General features: G+C 40.7%; 1 protein-coding gene and 3 long non-coding RNA genes across 14 annotated transcripts in view; 3 read left to right on the forward strand and 1 right to left on the reverse strand.

Moving 5' to 3' along the window:
- LOC118218854 overlaps positions 1–20,236 on the forward strand; it is a 184,163-nt gene that overhangs the window by 51,438 nt on the left and 112,489 nt on the right. The window lies entirely within an intron of this gene.
- Positions 6,432–8,484, forward strand: LOC118218869. Of its 2 annotated transcripts, XR_004763575.1 has the most exons (3): positions 6,432–6,676; positions 6,849–6,940; positions 7,665–8,484. It is a non-coding gene; the product is annotated as an uncharacterized LOC118218869 (long non-coding RNA). The 2 variants fall into 2 exon arrangements; XR_004763574.1 differs by lacking the exon at positions 6,432–6,676 and having other exon boundaries at positions 6,683–6,940.
- LOC118218858 lies at positions 8,561–14,133 on the reverse strand. 2 transcript variants are annotated; one of them, XR_004763559.1, is made up of 3 exons: positions 14,089–14,133; positions 10,377–10,469; positions 8,561–9,786 (listed from the first exon to the last, which is right to left on the reverse strand). It is a non-coding gene; the product is annotated as an uncharacterized LOC118218858 (long non-coding RNA). The 2 variants fall into 2 exon arrangements; XR_004763560.1 differs by lacking the exon at positions 14,089–14,133 and adding an exon at positions 10,946–10,962.
- LOC118218868 lies at positions 15,624–16,934 on the forward strand. 2 transcript variants are annotated; one of them, XR_004763573.1, is made up of 2 exons: positions 15,624–16,519; positions 16,808–16,934. It is a non-coding gene; the product is annotated as an uncharacterized LOC118218868 (long non-coding RNA). The 2 variants fall into 2 exon arrangements; XR_004763572.1 differs by having other exon boundaries at positions 16,840–16,934.

Genomic DNA, 20,236 nt, shown 5'->3' on the forward strand with positions numbered 1-20,236 from the left:
CAATCTGGCCCCCCGGAATTTCCCAGAATACAACATGGGGGTTATAATATTTTTTTGCAAATTCAAAATTTTCGGAAGGTAAAAAAAAAAAAAATTTTTTGACAGGGGCCCCACTCTCCGTTAGTGCATTACTACTGACAGTCCCCCATACTACTACGCAATCAAATGAACTCATTTGATTGCAGAAAGGTAGCAGTATGTAAGACTGGCAGTAGTAATGCACTAATATACACCAAAAGTGGTGCATAGAAACAAAAACAAACAAAACCAAACTCATACATACACAGCGCCTCCATCTGGGGACTTCCTGCTTCTGCAGACAAGCCGGAGAGAAAAAAAGAGGGGGGAATGTTTAAAATAAACAAAATATAATCAAAATATGTTACCTATGAACATACATTATGCAAATGAAAACAGAGGCATTAACAATCTTTGTTAAAAGAGGGTTGACAGGACTGCATTAGTACAGGGTGCTACAGGCGAAGAATATGTCTCCCTCTGCTGGACAAAAAATTGAATTACAGCAGAGGAAGTATAACACTAAAGTCTATTTTTGAAAGGCTGACGAATACATGCAGATTTTTCCCATTACCCACAATTGAAGCTAAACTCAGTTTACTGTATAAAGGCAGAAGTATATAAGACTGGCAGAGACATTAACTATAGCCACTGTATGTGGTGAATACATGGGAAAGTGTATGAAATGTGCATGTAGTTAAAGATGAGGACAGGTAATTTATGTATGTTGGAATCTGGGTGTGAATTACTAAAATGACAGTTAGCAGGCCCATCACCTTAGACCTGCGCAGGAGAACAGATAACAGATACAGCCATGCGGGTGTGTCAGTTTCTTCAAATATCTCACATGTACATATTCTCCTCCGCACATCTAAGGTGGTGAGCCTTCCAACTGAGTTAAATAACTCACATCCAGATACCAACATACATAAAGGCCCTGTCCTCATCTTCCGCAACATGCACACGTCATACTCTTTCACCTGCAGTCACCTGGCTATAGAACGTGTATACAACCCTTCCACAGTGTTCCCTCTTACTGCATTACAGCCTTAAATAAAAAGCACATCAAATCTGATTTTTTACATGTATTGACACATGGTATTCCACAATATCCAAGTGAAAACAATTCTCAAAATACCTGAGAACTCATTTTTTAAAATCTATGACAGCTGGGTTGCATAAAACAGACACACCCTAATGATTGTAATGGTGCATTAGCTCACGCATAACCAAACTCCTACATCACACACCAAGCTGACTGGCCCCTACCTGTGTCCAGTTATAGTAATTCTGATTAGCACACAATGAAACAATCTGTTTCTGTAGGCTTCCTCTGCAGGGTAGTGCATTACACAGCAAAGAACAAACCATGAACAACAAAGAGCATTCTAATGGACTCAGAGGTAAAACTGCAGACAGACACAAATCAGGAGATGAGCATAACGAGATATCAAAAGACTCAAATAACACAGTGAATCACCACTGAGATCTTGCATAGATCAGGCCGTCCCTGCAAACAGGATGAACGAGCACAGAGGAGACTAATCAGAGAGGTCACCAAGAGGCCAATGGCATCTTTTAATGAGCTGCAGCTGCAGTCCGTTATGGCAAAGACTGGTCAATGTGTGCATGTGACAACAATATCCCAAGCTCTCCACAATACTGGCCTATATGACAGGGTGGCAAGAAGAAAGGCCCTACTCAAAAAAGCCTTTTGCATATGTCTCCTTTGACATATGCAAAAACACACTGAACTCTGAAGCAATGTCATGAAATGTTTTGCGATCTAATGAAACCAAAATAGAAATTCTGTCCAAAACACACATCAGCACATCAACACAGAACACCAGCCCTACAGCGAAGCATCCTGTTATGGGGGCGTTTCTCATTGAGAACGCACTAGGGCTCTCGTCGGGACAGAGGGGAAAATGGATGGAGAAAAATGTCCACACTTACACAACTCAGTTATTATAGAATTTCATTTTTAATAAATTCTCAGAAATGTGGGATATTACTGAATACCATGTGCAAATGAAGGTGGGATAAATCATGTTTAATGTAGTTTCATTTAAGGCTGTAATGCAAGAAAGGTTCTGCGTACAGTTTCTGTAAACACCGGTAGTATTTACAAACAGCATGACCACATGTAGTTGTAATGACAGTTATGAATTCGCTCAACAGGCTGCAGGAAGGCTTGATATGACCAGCAAACAGAAAACTATAGAAATGTCAAACCAACCAATTCATCAAATGCAGCTAACAAAACTCGCTAACGTTAACTGGTTTGTTGATTCTTTGATGGCTGTCCAGCTAGTGTTATCTACATAGCTAGCTAGCGACATTAGCTAGGCAGCTAGCTAGTTCGGTTGTTTGTTTATCGATGCAAACCGTATTTTGCAAGGTTGGTTAAATGTACGGATATTATCGCGTATCACACAGGAAGCACACGAAGTAATATTTTCAAAACATAGTTAAAGTGAGCATTCAGACATTGCATAGTAAGCATTGGCTTGTAGCAAAATATGTAATTACCTTTCTGCAGCCCTGCAGGCGGAAGTATATTTACGAGTTGCAGATGGCCACCGCATGTCTTTCGACGATGGTTTACTCGGGAAATGAAGTCCACCGTCTCGCCGGCTTCAGCAATCGCGACGCGTTATTGACTACATATCCCACAAAACTTTAAAAAACACAAACATTGCGTCACGGTTGGTCAAACCGTATGTACTGAAGTAAAGGGGGAGGGCGTTAATTTTTTCCTCCTTTTACTCACTGGCGTTATATAGCGCACGTCGCATAATTATAAGGACGATTTAAAATTTAAGATAATAAAAAAGGTGCGCAATCAACTGTTTTATTTAATAATTATTGCGCGTTCTCGTTTGTTTTTCGTTTCAGTCACCATAAATGAACTCTCTCAGCCCAACATCATAGTTAAGCCTACAATCACAGAAGTCAAAATGAGACAAAAGTTTATCCATGACAGACAGGTCATTGAGCACAGAGTTCTGGAGCACCTCAGTGAGTACATGCACTAGCATTCCCCCAATCCACTAACCGTGGATGTCATTGGTGCTCAAGTTGGGTGATTATTGCCTGTCTCTCACTCAATCCAGCCCGGCCATCAGTATGTTTGAGAGACAGAGATTAATCACACTCCTTGAGTGGGAATTGAACCCACACTTTCAGGCTGGGAAATACCAGCGAATTTACCCTCTGAGCCACCCCAGAACTCTGAAAGCACTGTCTCATGCATCATAGTTAAGTCTACAATCAGTAATGTCAAAGTGAGACAACAGTGTAAGGCCTGCAGGGGGACTGAACCAAGATCTTTGCTGAGGATGAAACCCTTGTACTGGTCCCATTGTTGGAAGGGCAAGAGCTTACAACTAAGGCTTACAACCAGTTAGAATGCATCATAGACTAGCTCACCCAAGGCTGGAAAATCACATTGAACTCAATGATCTGACATTGTAGAAGGAGGATAAACAATGATAAAATTAAAGGCCATTGGTCTAAAAATTAGATAGATATCGTAGCACAGTGGTCTCAAACTTAGTGCCATGGAGGGCCGTGTGTATGCTGGTTTTTATTCCAGCCTCAGCTCTTGATTATATAATTAGTTCAATTATTTGCTGAATTAGGGATTCAGGTTTGCACATAATGGTAACACGACATCTATGGTGACCCGCATTGTCTAAATAAATAATTAATAATAAATAAACCATTTGCAATATAGCACAATGTGAATGTGGTACTGCTATTCTTCATGGCATGCATAGCTATTTCTAACATAAAGTGGTTAAAAAGGGTAAATAATCCTTCAAAACATGAAAAGTGTCTAATTAATAAAAGTGAACATCTTGTTAATTCTGGGATTGCAATTGTGGCTGGAAAAAAAACCCAGCATACAGTTTCCTAGGACCTAGCATACACAGAGTTTCCTAGGAAGAGCCTTTGTTTTTTTGTTTTTTGGTCATTTGTGGTCTTATACTGTCATCTTGTGGTCTAAAAATAGAAGTTCATAGAAATATCAGAGTTAAATGTTGAAAAAGAAGGTTCGTTCCTTTTTTGCATTTTTTTTTCAAATGGATTGTTGATGCATTTCTGTGCAAAACCCAGAACATAAATATTTATGAATAATAATTTGTTCACAAATGTTTAATGTGGAATATTAATAAACTGCAGTGGAGTTCCTGAATCTGGAAAGGACACAGTTATGATGTGTTAAACAAAGATATTTAGAGTGTAAGAAATTAAGGATAACACGCACATATCTGAATATTTATTATGGACAAGTGACTGTCTTCACATGGGGACAAGTTGGCCCTGTGCTGGGGTACCTACCCCAGTTTATGACTCGCTGGTGATGTATCAAGCTAATACTGTTTCATTCCTTCTGCCATTTCAGATCATTGACTGAACCAAGATCTTTGTTGAGGAAGAAACCCTTGCACACTATGTGATGTGTCTCCACTACGTCTGTTAAGGTGAAGATTTTGGTTCAGTCCCCCTGCTGGCCTTACATGTTTTTCCTCTTTGACTTTTCTGATTGTAGACTTGTCTATGATGCATGAGAGAGTGCTTTCAGAGTTCTGGGGTGGCTCAGAGGGTAAATGCGCTGGTATTTCCCAGCCTGAAAATGTGGGTTCAATTCCCACTCAAGGAGTGTGATTAATCTCTGTCTCTCAAATGTACTGATGGCCGAGCTGGATTGAGTGAGAGACAGGCAATAATCACCCAACTTGAGCACCAATGGTATCCATGATTAGTGGATTGGGGGGAATGCTAGTGCATGTACTCTCTGAGGTGCTCCAGAACTCTACGCTCAATGACCTGATTGTCATGGATGAACATTTTCCTCATGAAAGCAATCGGAAATGTTTTCAAGCACCTAGGCACATTTTGGTCCTCCACCCACCGATACTGTTAATCAGTATGCAAATTCTTTGTCATCACTAAGCTGTGATTATTATTATACAAGACTTTTTTTAACCAGCTGTGGCATTTGGCACCTAAGACCAGTGATCCAGACTTCTAAGTTAAGTCTACAGTCTTAAATGTCAACGAGGAAAAACACTCCAGTACAGCAACGTTATGAACCCAGGTATCTCTGTTGAAAGGGTAATTATCTTAATAGAGGTACTTAGCGAAGGCACATCACACAGTGTACAAGGGTTTCATCCTCAACAAAGATCTTGGTTCAGTCCCCCTGCAGGCCTTACACTGTTGTTTCACTTTGACATTACTGATTGTAGACTTAACTATGATGCATGAGAGAGTGCTTTCAGAGTTCTGGGGTGGCTCAGAGGGTAAATGCGCTGGTATTTCCCAGCCTGAAAATGTGGGTTCAATTCCCACTCAAGGAGTGTGATTAATCTCTGTCTCTCAAATGTACTGATGGCCGAGCTGGATTGAGTGAGAGACAGGCACTAATCACCCAACTTGAGCACCAATGGTATCCACGGTTAGTGGATTGGGGGGAATGCTAGTGCATGTACTCTCTGAGGTGCTCCAGAACTCTATGCTCAATGACCTGTTTGTCAAAGATAAACATTTTCCTCATGAAAGCAATCGGAAATGTTTTCAAGCACCTAGGCACATTTTGGTCCTCCACCCACCGATACTGTTAATCAGTATGCAAATTCTTTGTCATCACTAAGCTGTGATTATTACTATACAAGACTCTTTTTAACCAGCTGTGGCATTTGGCACCTAAGACCAGTGATCCAGACTTCTAAGTTAAGTCTACAGTCTTAAATGTCAACGAGGAAAAACACTCCAGTACAGCAACGTTATGAACCCAGGTATCTCTGTTGAAAGGGTAATTATCTTAATAGAGGTACTTAGCGAAGGCACATCACACAGTGTACAAGGGTTTCATCCTCAACAAAGATCTTGGTTCAGTCCCCCTGCAAGCTGTTACCATGGTGATTCTTTACATGCTTAATGAACGTGTAAATGCATCATTGGCTGATTCCTGGCATCCCTGGACATTGACACCCCTGGAATTCCAACCTAAATGGCAGCAAACATTTAAGATTTTTGCTGAACGTAGCAAACTTCTTTGACTGTGAACACAGGACCACGACAAGGCAAAAATGCCCTGTGGATGGTACTGGTCCGGCTGGGCGTTGTTCAGTAAAGCCAAATAATCGCAGCCCTTGAGCCAATCGGTATGTCCAGATTAATCGGGATGAGTCATCAGAAATCTCAGCCCTGTCCACCACAGGAAGCAGTGATTAATCATGTAATATTAAAACCCTTGCCTATTGCCATCTCATTTGTTCATATGCAGCGCATCTTATTTGTATGAGAGATTCTTGCAGTTTTGTGTGATCAGCTGGTGCGCTAATTGAAATAATTATTTATTAATTATTATTAAGTACAGTGTTGTATGACATTTCATTAATTATTTTATTAACGATGGCTGGCTTCAACTGTATATACGAATAGGTAAGATGGCTCCCTCTTGTGGACATAAAACGCACCTGCAACAGGCGGCTGTCCGCGCACCTGTCATCAATCACCATTAAAGCACAGGAAAACACAGCTCTCGGCTACGTTTAGGCACAATTCGGTTTTAATACGATTGAGGCAATAATCCGGCTATGGAAGGTTTGATGTAAACGCCTGTTTGTTACCTTAATCGGATATGGTAAGAATCTGAGAAAACATTACATTAACTCCGATATGTTTGCGTAAATTTTCGATTTGTGTGTGCACATGAACGTAGGAAAGTCGGCTTTAAATTTTGACATTTTAAAACTGCATATGCGGAAGTTCACCAGACGCAGTGACCTGGATGTTGTTTTTATATCTTTATGCAGGGGGTAAGGATCAAGTACAGTTAAACCAGCATGATTAAGTCTGAGGTACTGTGGTTTTAATCGATGTTTAAAGATGGTAGGGAAACACTCAGGTGGGTATGAGCGTGTGGCATGCCTGCGACGATTCAACATGTTATTATAATGTAAAATACAGGAAAGTAAGATGGTATTCAACTTTATTTCAGAATTAGGAGTTTCTTTTGAAACGTTTCTTGGTTCAGATAAGAATAAGCGGTAACTATTTGAAAGGAAAGCTTTGGATTTGTTTGTATGCAACCAGACTTGCACGGATGCATCTGAGGATCAGTTGTGAATTTTTTTTAACGACCAGCAGAGGGGCAGTAACGCGTGTGGAAGTTTAACAAACCAGTATCAAACCAAGCGAAGAGGCGGAAGCAAAACGCAGAGCGATGTGAAGCAATTATTTTTGGACACAACTAATTGGCCTTACATGATTATTAAAAGAATCCATGTAAAACCCAGGTATTAGAGAAATCGTGTTGTTGTGAACCATGCAGATACTTAATCGGATTATTGCTAAAAACTGATTGCTTCCAATTTTCGTGGTGTTTGCATGCACATTGCTGTAAATCACATGCATGTTAAGGATTAAGTTTACGGTCTTCACTTCTCCATGGTAGTAAAAACACACACATTCTACTGGTTTACCTCTGTTTAGTGTGTGACTAAAAACAAAACTATACATAGCCTAATACATAGATTGTACCAAAATACAGTATACATGCATCTCGCTTTACATATATTGGTTTGATTATCAATTTAAATGGTTTTAACTGGTCCCTTCTTTTTTTAAAGGAGCTGAGGGGAGTGCTTCGGAGGCATCGGTGCTGGGCTTCACATGTCCCGATTCAGAATGCTGCTCCCCGACTCGCCTTCAACCTTCCCAAGTTATCCCAAGTCACTCCTCTGCTGAGTTCACTCCACTGGCTACCGGTCGCTGCCAGGACCAGGTTCAAAGTCCAGATCCTCGCCTACCCTGCAGCCAACAGGACGGCCCCCGGCTACTTACAGGACATGATTCAATCCTACACGCCAGCTCGACCACTCCGCTCTGTGGAAACAGCGCCACTTGCACCCCTGCCATTCGGATGAATCTGGGATAATTTTTTCACTTAAATTCCCCTCTTTTATGCTACACATGTACCTCCTGTGCCAATTTCATGTTACCTGTACCGCCATCCAGCACTTATACTGTACTTTGTATCATTATCTTGATGTTGTAGCTTGTCATGCCTCCTAGTTTTACTTAGCAGAGGTTAGGTCAGAGTAATGTTTAATGTGTGAACTGGACTTAATGTGTTCATGGCTATGAATAACTGTTACAAAATGAGTATTGTGCCTTATTGGATCTGTGTTTTGTAGTTGTTCCAATGACCTTCTTTATGCACTTATTGTACGTCACTTTGGATAAAAACGTCTGCCGAATAATGCAATGTAATGTCAGGAGTTTGCCTCCCTCTGCTGGACAGAAAATGGTATTACAGCAGAGGAAATCCGATTTAAAAAATGTTGCAATGTACAAGTCGATTTTTTGTATGGTTATTAAATGTATGTGGATTTTAATGCTGCACACAAGTTGCCCTCTGGGGATAATAAAGATCTACTGAAACCAAAACTCACTGTTCTTATTGTGCATTATTTTTATTCAGCAATGGCAGCACAACTTTCAAGACTGAAATGGAATTGCAGAATAAAATTCCAAAACACAATTAATTTTATTTCATTATTTAAAAGAAAATAAAATGCATTTACAAGCGCTGTCCCCAATACATATCCACTGCAGTTTATAAAAACAGAATATGAGTGTTTAAATTAAATCTCATTTTTCATCTTTGTGAAAGAAAACATTCAAAGGTATAAAAAATGTAACCAACTAATTACTTTCAGGCACACCTATAAGATGCAACAACATTACACCTTTAATTAGGTCATCTGTTTGAACAGGACTTGTCAGTCACCTGTTGTTCTAATTATAAATCACAAATGCAAAGGAATTCCTTCAATGAATCAAAAGCTTTATTTAAAGAAGCCAAAATATGTTAGAGTGTCAGTTTATATTTTGCCGCAGTTTCTTAGAGTTCATTTTAGGAGGGCACCTAATCTGGATCTGTGTGATTCAAAGCTGAGCTCTTCCTGTTTATTTCTGATGGGTCTGAGAATAAGTTCACTAATGAGCACCCAGGAACTCTTGAAGGGCTTCGTGGCGCAAGACAGAGTACCCTGTTCCACAAAGCCCAAGGTAGCAAGTTCAATCCCCCTTCTGTTCTGTCTGTCTGGTGCTTCCCCTAACTCACCGCTCTGCTGTGGCTCTAAGAACCGGCTGTAAGACATAGGTAACAAGGTTCATCGCCTTCAGGTCCGAAGTTAGTAGATGAAGGCAAAGTTTCTGTGATATCAAAGTCTTATATCCACTGAATCAGCCTTCAACACAACAAAACCACTGTGGTGTAGTGGTTAGGGACCTGGTCTCAAGACCAGAAGCTTCAGGGTTCAAGCCTCACGTAATTTTTTTAACAGTGGCGTTTCCCATCAGCTTCCAGTCACTGCATCACGCCCAGCAGATTTGAGCCAGCCACGGCCGGGGGGGTTCCAGCGTTTTTCTTTTTTTTTGGGAAATAGTTCTGTTGCGTCATCTTCTTCTACCCATAGAAGAGCCGGCCGATTCACAGAAGAGAAGGTGGCGCAACGGTATTGTCTTTGCCTACGGACGCAGAGGTTGGGGGTTCGAACCCCCCTTTGTCTTTGTTTCGCTTATACGTGGGTTGTCTCATCATCAGGCCACTTCTGCAGCCGCACAACCGCTAACATGACGGTGGCGTAAAGGTATTGTCCGATGCTCGGAACGCTGAGCTTTAGGGTTCGAATCCCGGTCCGTCCCTTCAGTTTCTACTTCTGAGGTCTGACTGTCTTCATGTCACTGCAGGAAAAACAGAAAAAATGTCAAAGTTACAGTGGTGTAGAGGAATGGTTCTCATTTTCCACTACCAAGATCAGGGGTTCAAGCCCTGCTTTCCCCTTTTCAGTTTGCGCAGCTTTTGTCCGTTGTGCTGTGTAAGTGCACAAAAAAATGAGCGATAAATGCGAAGGATTCCGTGGCGTAGGGGGCTGGACCGATCCTCAGGAGGTAGAGGTTGATGGTTCGATTCCCCGAGACCGCACCTGAGCAACGTCGGTGGTCCCCAAGGGTGGGGGAGGTGTGTGTGTGGTGTGAGTGGAGGGGTAGGCAATCTGGCCCCCTGAAAATTCCAAGAATACAACATGGGGGGTTATAATATTTTTTTGCAAATTCAAAATTTTCTGAAGGTAAAAAAAAAAAAAAAAATTTGACTGGGCCCCACTCTCCATTAGTGCATTACTACTGACAGTCCCCCATACTGCTACGCAATCAAATGAACTCATTTGATTGCAGAAAGGTAGCAGTATGTAAGACTGGCAGTAGTAATGCACTAATATACACCAAATCTGGTGCATAGAAACAAAAACAAACAAAACCAAACTCATGCTTACACAGCGCCTCCATCTGGGGACTTCCTGCATGGTCAGCCCATCTGTTAGACAGCCACAGTGCTACCCTGATCAGCTTGTTGGGCTGCAGACAAGCTGGAGAGAAAAAAGGGGGGGATGCTTAAAATCACTAAAATTTGTTACATATTCCTATTACCCACAATTTGCCCTCAGGGATAATCTCAGTTCTACTGGCTATGGCTGAACACAACATAAAACAGACACACTGGCTCGGCATCAGTATCTGTTCTGATAAAGAACATGTGCAGATTTTTACACAGGGAAATGACTTCTATGGCTTCCAGGACTCTATTAAGCAGCTCTCCCCAAATGTTTCTCTGGGGTTCCCCCAATCGCCTTCCTGAGAAAAGCTCACATTTCACGCTACGTTCTAATTGTCCAAATGGCCAGAGAAGCACTGAAGCCCCCACCACCACCAATCACCCCCCCTCCCCCCCAAGGGACAGGGGAGTGGCATTGCCCCGTCCTCTCCCCAGGCACAGGAGAGCTAGCAGAACTGGTGACAGTGAATCTGGGACTTTGTACAAACTACAACACCCTTACGACTGTACCTATTGTCTCTGTACACGTCCTCCAGCACGGATCGAAGGTGGTGGCCCTTCTGTCATATTAATAAATCAAATCCAGAATCCAAAAGTATGTGGACACCCCTTATAATGAGTGGGTTCGACTGCTTCAGCCACACCCATTGCTAACAAATGCATGAAATCAAGCATACAGCCATGCAATCTCCATAGGCACACACTGGCAGTAGAACGGGTTGAACTGAAGAGCCCGGTGACGTTCAACGTGGCACTGTCACAGGATGCCACCTTTCCAACAAGTCAGTTTGTCGAATTTCTGCCCTGCTAGAGCTGCCCTGGTGAACTGTTGTTCTGTGGGTGTTTGTTTCTGTGTGTGTGTGTGTGTGTGTGTGAGAGAGAGGAGAGACTATGTGTGTGTGTGTGTGTGTGTGTGTGAGAGATAAAGAGAGAGAGAGAGAGAGAGAAAGAGGAGAGACTGTGTGTGTGTGTACGTGTGTGTGTGTGTGTGTGTGTGTGTGTGTGAGAGGAGAGACTTTATGTGTTAGATAGGAGACTGTGTGTGTGTGTGTGTGTGTGAGAGAGAGAGAGAGAGAGTGAAGTGTGGCATTGAAGTGTGGGGTCCACTTTCAAATCAAAACTTTGCAAAATGGGACAAACACCCTATTGAAACCCTGCATGCAGAGTTCTGCAAGAACATCTTGCATATACAAAGAAAAACAACAAACAATGCATGCAGGGCAGAATTAGGCCAATATCCATTATTAATCAGAATTCAAAAGAAAAAATTTGGAATTTTGGAAACATTTAAAAAATAGTGACCCCCACTCATACCATTACAAAGCCCTGAAATGCCAAGAGTTGAGCAAAGAAAAGAGTCCCCTCTATCAGCTGGTCCTGACGCTTAGTTCACTCACCAGTACTAACAACCCACAGCCTCAGGACCAGCACATTGATACAAAATCAATTAGAGTCAACCAAATTATAACCTATCAAAAGCAAAATTACAAAAATATAAAGAAATCATAAAAATCTACTTCCCTAAATTTAACTGGTTCTGCCCATTTTTCAACAACCTTCCTGACCAAACAAAACTAAAACTACTCCTGGGGGGGAAAGCAGAGTGCTCTACACTTGCAGCACAGTTTCTTGCTGCCTGCCACAGTCTGAGGGACAGTGAGTGATGAAACACAACCATAACACCACACCTATTTACCTATACACAAACATTTACACACGCACACACACACACACACACACACACATACATCCGTACACACACAGAAATACATCTGTTACTGTGTTACTATTCTTATGTTATGCTGATTATTTTTATTTATTATTGCAACTTTTTACTGTTAGTTATTGTTATTGTTTATTGTTACTTCTATTGTTTTTATTTTATTATTATTATTATTTCATTTATTATATATATATACATTGCTGTACCTTACAAGCTTTAGCAATACAAATGTACAAATTTGTCATGCCAATAAAGCGAATTGAATTGAATTGAATTGAGAGAGAGAAGAGACTGTGTCTGTGTGTGGGTGTACATATTTGTGTGAGTGTGTGTGTGTGAGAGAGAGAGACTATGTGTGTGAGAGAGGAGACTGTGTGTGTATTAAGAAAGAGAGTGTGTGTGTGTGTGTGTGTGTGTGTGTGTGTGTACGCGACTACGTGCATGTATGCGTGTGTGTGTGCAATGCCTATATATGGGTGTGTGTGTGTGTGTGAGAGAGAGAGAGTCTTGTGTGTGTGTGCATGTACATATATGTGTTTGTGTGTGAGAGAGAGAGAGAGGGGAGAGACTGCGTGTGTGAGAGAGGAGAGAGAGTGTGTGTGTGTTTGTGTTCGTGCTACCATATTCAGCAAACAAAACAGTAACCTTTCTGCAGCAGTATGAGGCCTGGACATTAAAAAAGCATTTGACCCCATAGAACAGAAATAACAACAAATATATACTCACAATCAGACTAAGTTCATTAAATAGATAAATATTTTATATAACAATCCACAAGTCTCTATATCTACAAACAGCATAATGTCACATTCATTCAATCTACATCCAGGCACAAAACAGTGCTGTCCGTTGTCACCAGTACTACTTAACCTAGGAGTAGAACCACTAGCCTGCAAAATCATAATGTGAGATTCCATCACCAGCATTAAAATCAGCAATCAAGAACACAAACTATCCATGTACACATATTATAAAATATTGTATAAATCCAAAATTTCATAATCCAAACCATCTCTTTGGGCTTAGGAATCACAAACAATACACAATACAACTAAAAGAGGTATGAACCTAATGGGGATAATGCAACAGACAGGCCTAATAGCAAATACAACTCTGAAAAAAGTTACATCAGTAAGTAAAATCAGTAAGATCACTTTGAAGAAGAATCGGGGTTACTCCACCAAATATTGATTGTTGGACCCTAATCGCCCAATCAGTGCCGAACCTCACTAATGCTCTTCTGGCTGAATGGAAGCAAATCCCTGCAGCAATGCTACAACATCTACCATAAAGCCTTCCCAGAAGAGTGGAGGCTGTTCTAGCAGTAAAGGGTGGACCAACTCCATATTAATGCCTGTAATTTTGGCTGAGATGTTGGATGTCAGGGGTCCACATACTTTTGGCCATGTAGTGTACTACCCTAAGTAAATTTTACTTTGAACATGCTCCCAGTAATAATAACAAAAAATGGTTTGACACCCTTCATCAACACCTGTCCAAGTTCATCTAGGAGAATAAAGTGGCACACTGCCACCAGTTCTATTATTTCAACATCTGTTGACTATGTTTAAATAATATAACTGTTCGCTGGAAGTAAGACACATTTATGATGGAGTATAACGGTACTTCGTCATAGAAACTTGACAAGACGTGACAAGAACCACTAGACATCAGCTACATTAACAGGAGGAGAGTCACACGGCTGCTTACAATAAACTAATTTGCTAACGTTAGCTAGCTTCTTAGCTTGTTTGCTATCTAGTTAATGTTATCTGCAAAGCTCATTATTGACGCAAACTGTTTCTCGCAAGTTTGGACAACGTATGGACATCATCAGACATAAAAGCTAAGTGTTGTTTTCAAAATAAAGTTCAGGTTGGCTGGTAATCTTTGCACAGTTAACATTGATCTGCAGCAAAAATGTATTTACCTTTCGATCGAGCACTGTCGTTGTGTGACAATATTTACAAGTTTCCGTCGAACACAACATGGCGTTTCGACATTGGCTTTTCGGGAAATGAAGTCCAACGTCTGATCCCCTTCAGCAATCACATTTACTTATTGACTACATATCCCAGAAGCACTTTCAAAAATACAGATATTGCGTCACGGTTGGTCAAACCGTAATGATTAAAATACAAGGGACAATGCCTTGTTTTACGTTCGCAGTAAATTTGGACTAATTACGGTTCTGGGGATGACTAATCGTGACGTTTTCTGTGTTTTTGAAAGTGCTTCTGGATTATGTAGTCAATAAGTAGACGCAAATGCTGAACCCCCCCCCCCCCCCCCCCCCCCCGTTAATATGTTAGCTAATGCTTTAGTTTATATTTTAGTATTTTTCAGGTACAAGTCTTCTGTGGTAATTATTTATGGTGGAAAGAAGCCATTGCGCATGCGGCTGGTGGTAGCCTTAATAGACTGGTATCGTTTCCCTGTCCGCAAGGGGGCAAACAGCTCAGAGGCTGGATGGCTGGAGTCGTTCACGATCCCGAGCGCGCACGTGAGCGCGCTCTGGAGTGGTAAATGTCCTTGACGGTGGGGAGAACAGAACAGTTGTTTCATAAGCCTTTCCTCGGTCGCCTAGGGTCCTGTGCACTTAACTGGCATTCTAGTTTCTGTTAGTACTGTTGCTTGGCAGCCCTGATACTTTTCTCAAGTTCAGGTTTTTTGTACAAGGAGCCGTCGGCTGGTTTGAAAGCAGTTGAACGCGCAGTTGAAGTTTATCTTTCACGTTTCTATTGAAGGCTTTTGGCCGGGCTGTGTTCAACTCTTCTGCTTTGCACACATGTATCGATCCAAACGCTAATTAAGTCTATTGTGACATCACAATACCCGGCAGGGTCCCGGGGTCGCGTCCTCTGAGCAGCGCTGCAGAGAGCTCACTGTTGCTTTCGTGTTTTCGATCTTCTGCGTATATATTCCGCTGCAGCAGAAAGACGGAGGCATGATTAGAGTTGCCATTTTGCTATTAGGCCTGTCTGTTGCATTATCCCCATTAGGCTGGTACCCCTTGCAGTTGTTATATTGTTTGTGATTCCTAAGCACAGAAGGGAAGGTTTGGATTCTGAAACCTTGGATTTATACAATATTATGTCATCTGTATACATGGATAGTTTGTGTTCTTGATTGCTGATTTTATAAACCAGTGATGGAATCTGACATTATGATTTTGCAGGCTTGTGGTTCTACTGCTAGGTTAAGTACATTACATTATTACATTATAGGCATTTAGCTGACGCTCTTATCCAGAGCGACTTACAACAGAGTAACCAAACTCAGGATCAAGTCCACTTAAGTCCATTGTAGTAGTGGTGACAATGGACAACCCTGTAGATTGAATGGATGTGAATTATTCCATTTATAGATATAGAGACTTGTGGATTGTTAAAAAATATCTATTTTATGAACTTAGTTTGTCTGTGTGTATTTACTTGTTATTTCCATTCCTTGGGGTCTCTCTCTCTCACACACACACACAGTCATTCAAATTCAAATTGTAAATGCTTTATTGGCATGAAATACATTAGTAAATATTGCCAAAGCGTACATGTATAAATACAAATGACACTACAGCTTGAACATAAACAATTGTTACATCTAACTGTTTAACAACAACAGACACTATAGGAATAATAACAATAATAATAATAAAAATGCCAAAAACATTAAATGAATAATAATAATAAATTCATAAATTAAATTAATAAATTTGGTGGTCAACAATTGTCCCTCAAATTATTGCAGGCAGAGATGTACTTTGCTGCTAATGGAGCTGTTGGCCCTTCTCCTTGCAGGATTTATAAATTCGCATTTGGTTTGTGAATTGAAGTTTTTTAAAATCAGAGATAACTTGTTGAAATAATTTATCCTAGTTTCTGAATATTTTTACAATGTAGGAGAAAGTGCATCTCTGTTTCCCCAGAGTACTGCTTACACACATGCCTCTGTAATTATTGGGGTCTACTTTGTCTCCACGTTTATAAATTGTGGAGAAAGTCCCCGGTTCCAGATGTCAGGATAATAATTGATATTTGTAACAGCCCGATTTAAGCCTGTAGTGTTATTTTGGTAATGAGTACTGAGGAACATGTTAACAGAGTCAATTAACTCAGTTGATCTCATTGCTTTGGTGAATTTATCTGCACTTGTTTCAGCCCATCTGTATGATTGGTTAAGATTATACAGCTTACAGGGCTGTGTGTATTAATTTCTGCAGTCTCCAGTTCTTTTCAGAAATATCCTGAATTTGTTATGGCCTGAAATGGGGGTTTGTTGCCTGACAGTGAATGCGCTGGTGGAGGAGAGGGGTCCATGTCAGTGACGGCGTAGTCAACAGCACTTGTCCTGAGAGCTGAGCAGTAAGTGAACCTTCCTAAAGAGTCCCCTCTGGGGGCTGGATGTATTGCGTCCATGCTTTCACAAGAACACACAAATATTGATACAGCATATTAAATACATTGACATAGCATAACGTTATAATTCTACACTGATGACTTAGACAACTGTCGTTTCCATGCTGATGAATTGTAACGTTACAGCTCTCAATTATAACGATTACATGTTTGAGCGATTGCGATTTAATTGTAGGCTATTTGACATTACCCGTAGACCAGGCTTTTTAGTGTTAGTCTCATTCATTTGAGTAGGGTCCAGGAAGTTGCCTGCTTCCACCACGCAGCGTATGTTAAAAGAACCTGCCTGCATCAAGCTGGGGAATCTCCACCAGGAGAATCTCCATGGAGAGGACCGGAAGCACGTGACCTCCATGTAGAGGACCCAATGAAAAAGCAGAAGGACTGGAAATTGCATAACCTCCACACCCCAAATCTACCAGGAGCATCTCCACCATCAATCTCCATGGAGAGGACCGGAAGCACATGACCTCCATGTAGAGGATCCAATGATAAAGCAGTAGAACCTGCCTGCAGCAAGCTGGGGAATCTCCACCAGGAGAATCTCCCCGGAGAGGACCGGAAGCACGTGACCTCCATGTAGAGGACCCAATGAAGAAGCAGAAGGACTGGAAATTGCGTAACCTCCACACCCCAAATCTACCAGGAGCATCTCCACTATCGATCTCCACGGAGAGGACAGGAAGCACGTGACCTCCATGTGAAGGACCCAATGAAAAAAGTGGAAGGACACGGAAATTGCGTAACCTGCACACCACGAATTCAAGTCACCTGACCTCCTTTATTTCGGAAACGAGTTGGTTTTTAAGATGTTACCACTTGTATATCAAGTCGTTTTAATTAACGGTCGATAAGTCTGGTTACAACGCAGCACTTAGCTACGTTAAGATAACACCCTTAGTGCTCCGTACTAGGCTAATAACAAGCCGGGCGTAATGCTGGCTTCATGTATAAATTATATATAATGCATATTTTAATTACTGTTTATTTAAATGTACATGTATTCACTGTAGCCTTACAGTGGGCCTATAATTAGTTTTAGAAGTCTCGGTATGCTGTGACTATGATACCCTCGCATCTACGATACCATGTTTACCTTAAAAGGGAGTTGTCATCTCTTCTCTGGAGATACACCTGTTTGTGCATTTACGAGTCTGGTGTTTCTCAGGGAATACAACTGATAACTTCTAATGATTAATCAGTTCATGACAATTTAATTATTCATGTCTAATGAGAATATTTTTGATTAAACTCATTTTAATCTTACCGAAGTCTCCCGAGTATATATCTCACTCCTGGATTAGATGCACCAACGCTATTTAAATATACGCTTTCATGTCGCCGAAAAGCGGATGATGATTCATCACATTCAAACATCGAGTCATAACTGTGGAAACTTAAATCTCAGTTGTAGTTGTACACCAAAGAATCATAATTCCTCAGGAAATTATGCAGCAATGAGACATGTCAAAATTTGAATAGGCTTAATAAAATGAGACAAAAACCACTTGTTACAATAGATTTTTCTTTAATCAAACATCCAAAATGAATACAATCAAGACTCACATTTATTCAGCCTTTAATGGTGAAATCCGCTGGCCATGGCAAATTCTGCCCGATAGCAGCTGAAGCCCTCATTCTTTTTCAAGATCCTGATGGTTACCTTTAAAACAGAAAACAGAAGTCACTAGTCCCCTTTACACATCACTGTTATTGTTTTTCATGTAACCAATATCAGTCAGCAATAACTCAGCATTCACATCTTACCTCTTGAAGTGTGACATCAAAGAGGTAGCCCGTCATGTTGATTTCACCTCTGTCAATTTTTTCTTGCACACTGGCAGCAGATGCTATCAGCTTCATGAGCTTGACAGTCTAAAGATTTTATACATTTACATATTTAAACAATCTGACAACTTATTTTGTATTGCACTTTGCAAAACCCTGGTCACAAGTGCTTTACATTTAGATAATATTAAAGAGGATTGTCAAGCTTTGCAAGAACAGAGTAAAACAAACGTTGGATTAATTTACCTGACTACAGAGTTTTTTGTGATTTGCTCTTAAAGTGGTGGAGGTAGGTATCTGCTCTGACAAGAGGATTATCTCAGCTAACATGCAGGAAGCGGTCAGGTAGAAGCAAACTGCAAACACAGAATGCATATCAGGCCAGTGCCATATGTACCACAATGAAACCATCAGTGAAAGCCCAGGATATATGGGTATATTTATAAATCAATGACAAACTATGTTCTACAGCATATCCATCAATTTACCCACCCAGATATAATTTCTGGTTAACAAAGTTGCACATTTTCAGCTCTCATAAAATGCCAATATTACAGATTCTGATGTAGTCAGCTGAAAGGAACTGCTTAGCTTACAAAGGAGATGTACAGTAGAACGGGCACCAGTTTGAACAGACCAGGCAGAATTGGTGTCATTTCAAACAGACAGGAATATGGGTTTAATGTCAGCATTTCTTTGAAATGCACAGCATTTTTTGCATGTGATTTCACATGCCTCTGAATATTTGTCACCTTTGATGGTTCGAAGGTTGGGCTCAGCGGGCAGTGGAATAAGCGTTGGCAGCACGTGTTGCATTCTTTCATTGATGGAGAGCCAGCATTCCAGATGGATACATGCATCTAAAACAGATACAGATTAAAATTTTATTTCAGGTAACATTTATGTGTTCCAAATTGCAATTAAAAGGACAGTGGTCTTGATTTCACTTCACAGCAAGGGGTTAATAATTTGTTTAGATAGTAAAAATACACTTGCTAACTTTTAAGTTTGGATTAAAACCACTAATTCATAACCAGGGGTATATGCACCACCCAACGACTACATATGATAATCAAAGATATTGGGAAACTATTGCAGAATAAATGTCAGGATATTGCTTCCAACTAGTGTATCGCCAACCAATGGTACTGTGGTGCAACAAACAAATAGCCAATGTAAACAAAGAAAACGGTTTAAGGAAACATGATTTTGGCATCATAAATGGATGACCACTTATAAGCGCATTAAAGGATTTCAGGGGAGAGGCTGTAAAATTCATATACAGAACATCTAGCTAACCTTATGATAGTCTTCAACATGTCATATATTCGCCCGCATTCAATAATAATTTGCGCAAGCGACACCGAGTAGCAATGACCAAGGCTAACACACGTAGAAAACATTTGCGTAAGTTTCTACAGACAGTATCCCCTCACCAAACCATTACAATAGCTTCCTTGTTAATATGTTATATTTTAATTATTGAAAGTAATAAAACACTAATATATCTCGGCTTTAGCTTCGTATGTTCAAGAAACCTACCTCCATCAATTTCGCTTTAAAAAGTTTGCCCAGCTTGCTGCAGGCACACCCTTCTCAGTTTTCAGGGAGTTCCCTGCCTGCAGGCAGACCCTTCTCCCGAAAACACCACACCTTCAAATGGCGAATAGGAAAGCAGTGCATTTTTTATGAGCAATGACAAAATTACCGAAAACTATGAACGCTAAAAAAAAAAAGCTATAACGGTGATTTTTTCAGAGTTTTCATTGGATGGGCAGATCATTCCTTTTAGTTTGATTGGGTAGGGATAGGCATCAGCAGTCTAATAGTATGAAGAACTGCGTATCGAAGTTAACTTTAGCCAGATGTGCGAAG

The sequence above is a fragment of the Anguilla anguilla genome, chromosome 19 (assembly GCF_013347855.1).
Source record: "Anguilla anguilla isolate fAngAng1 chromosome 19, fAngAng1.pri, whole genome shotgun sequence".
NCBI lineage: Eukaryota > Metazoa > Chordata > Actinopteri > Anguilliformes > Anguillidae > Anguilla > Anguilla anguilla.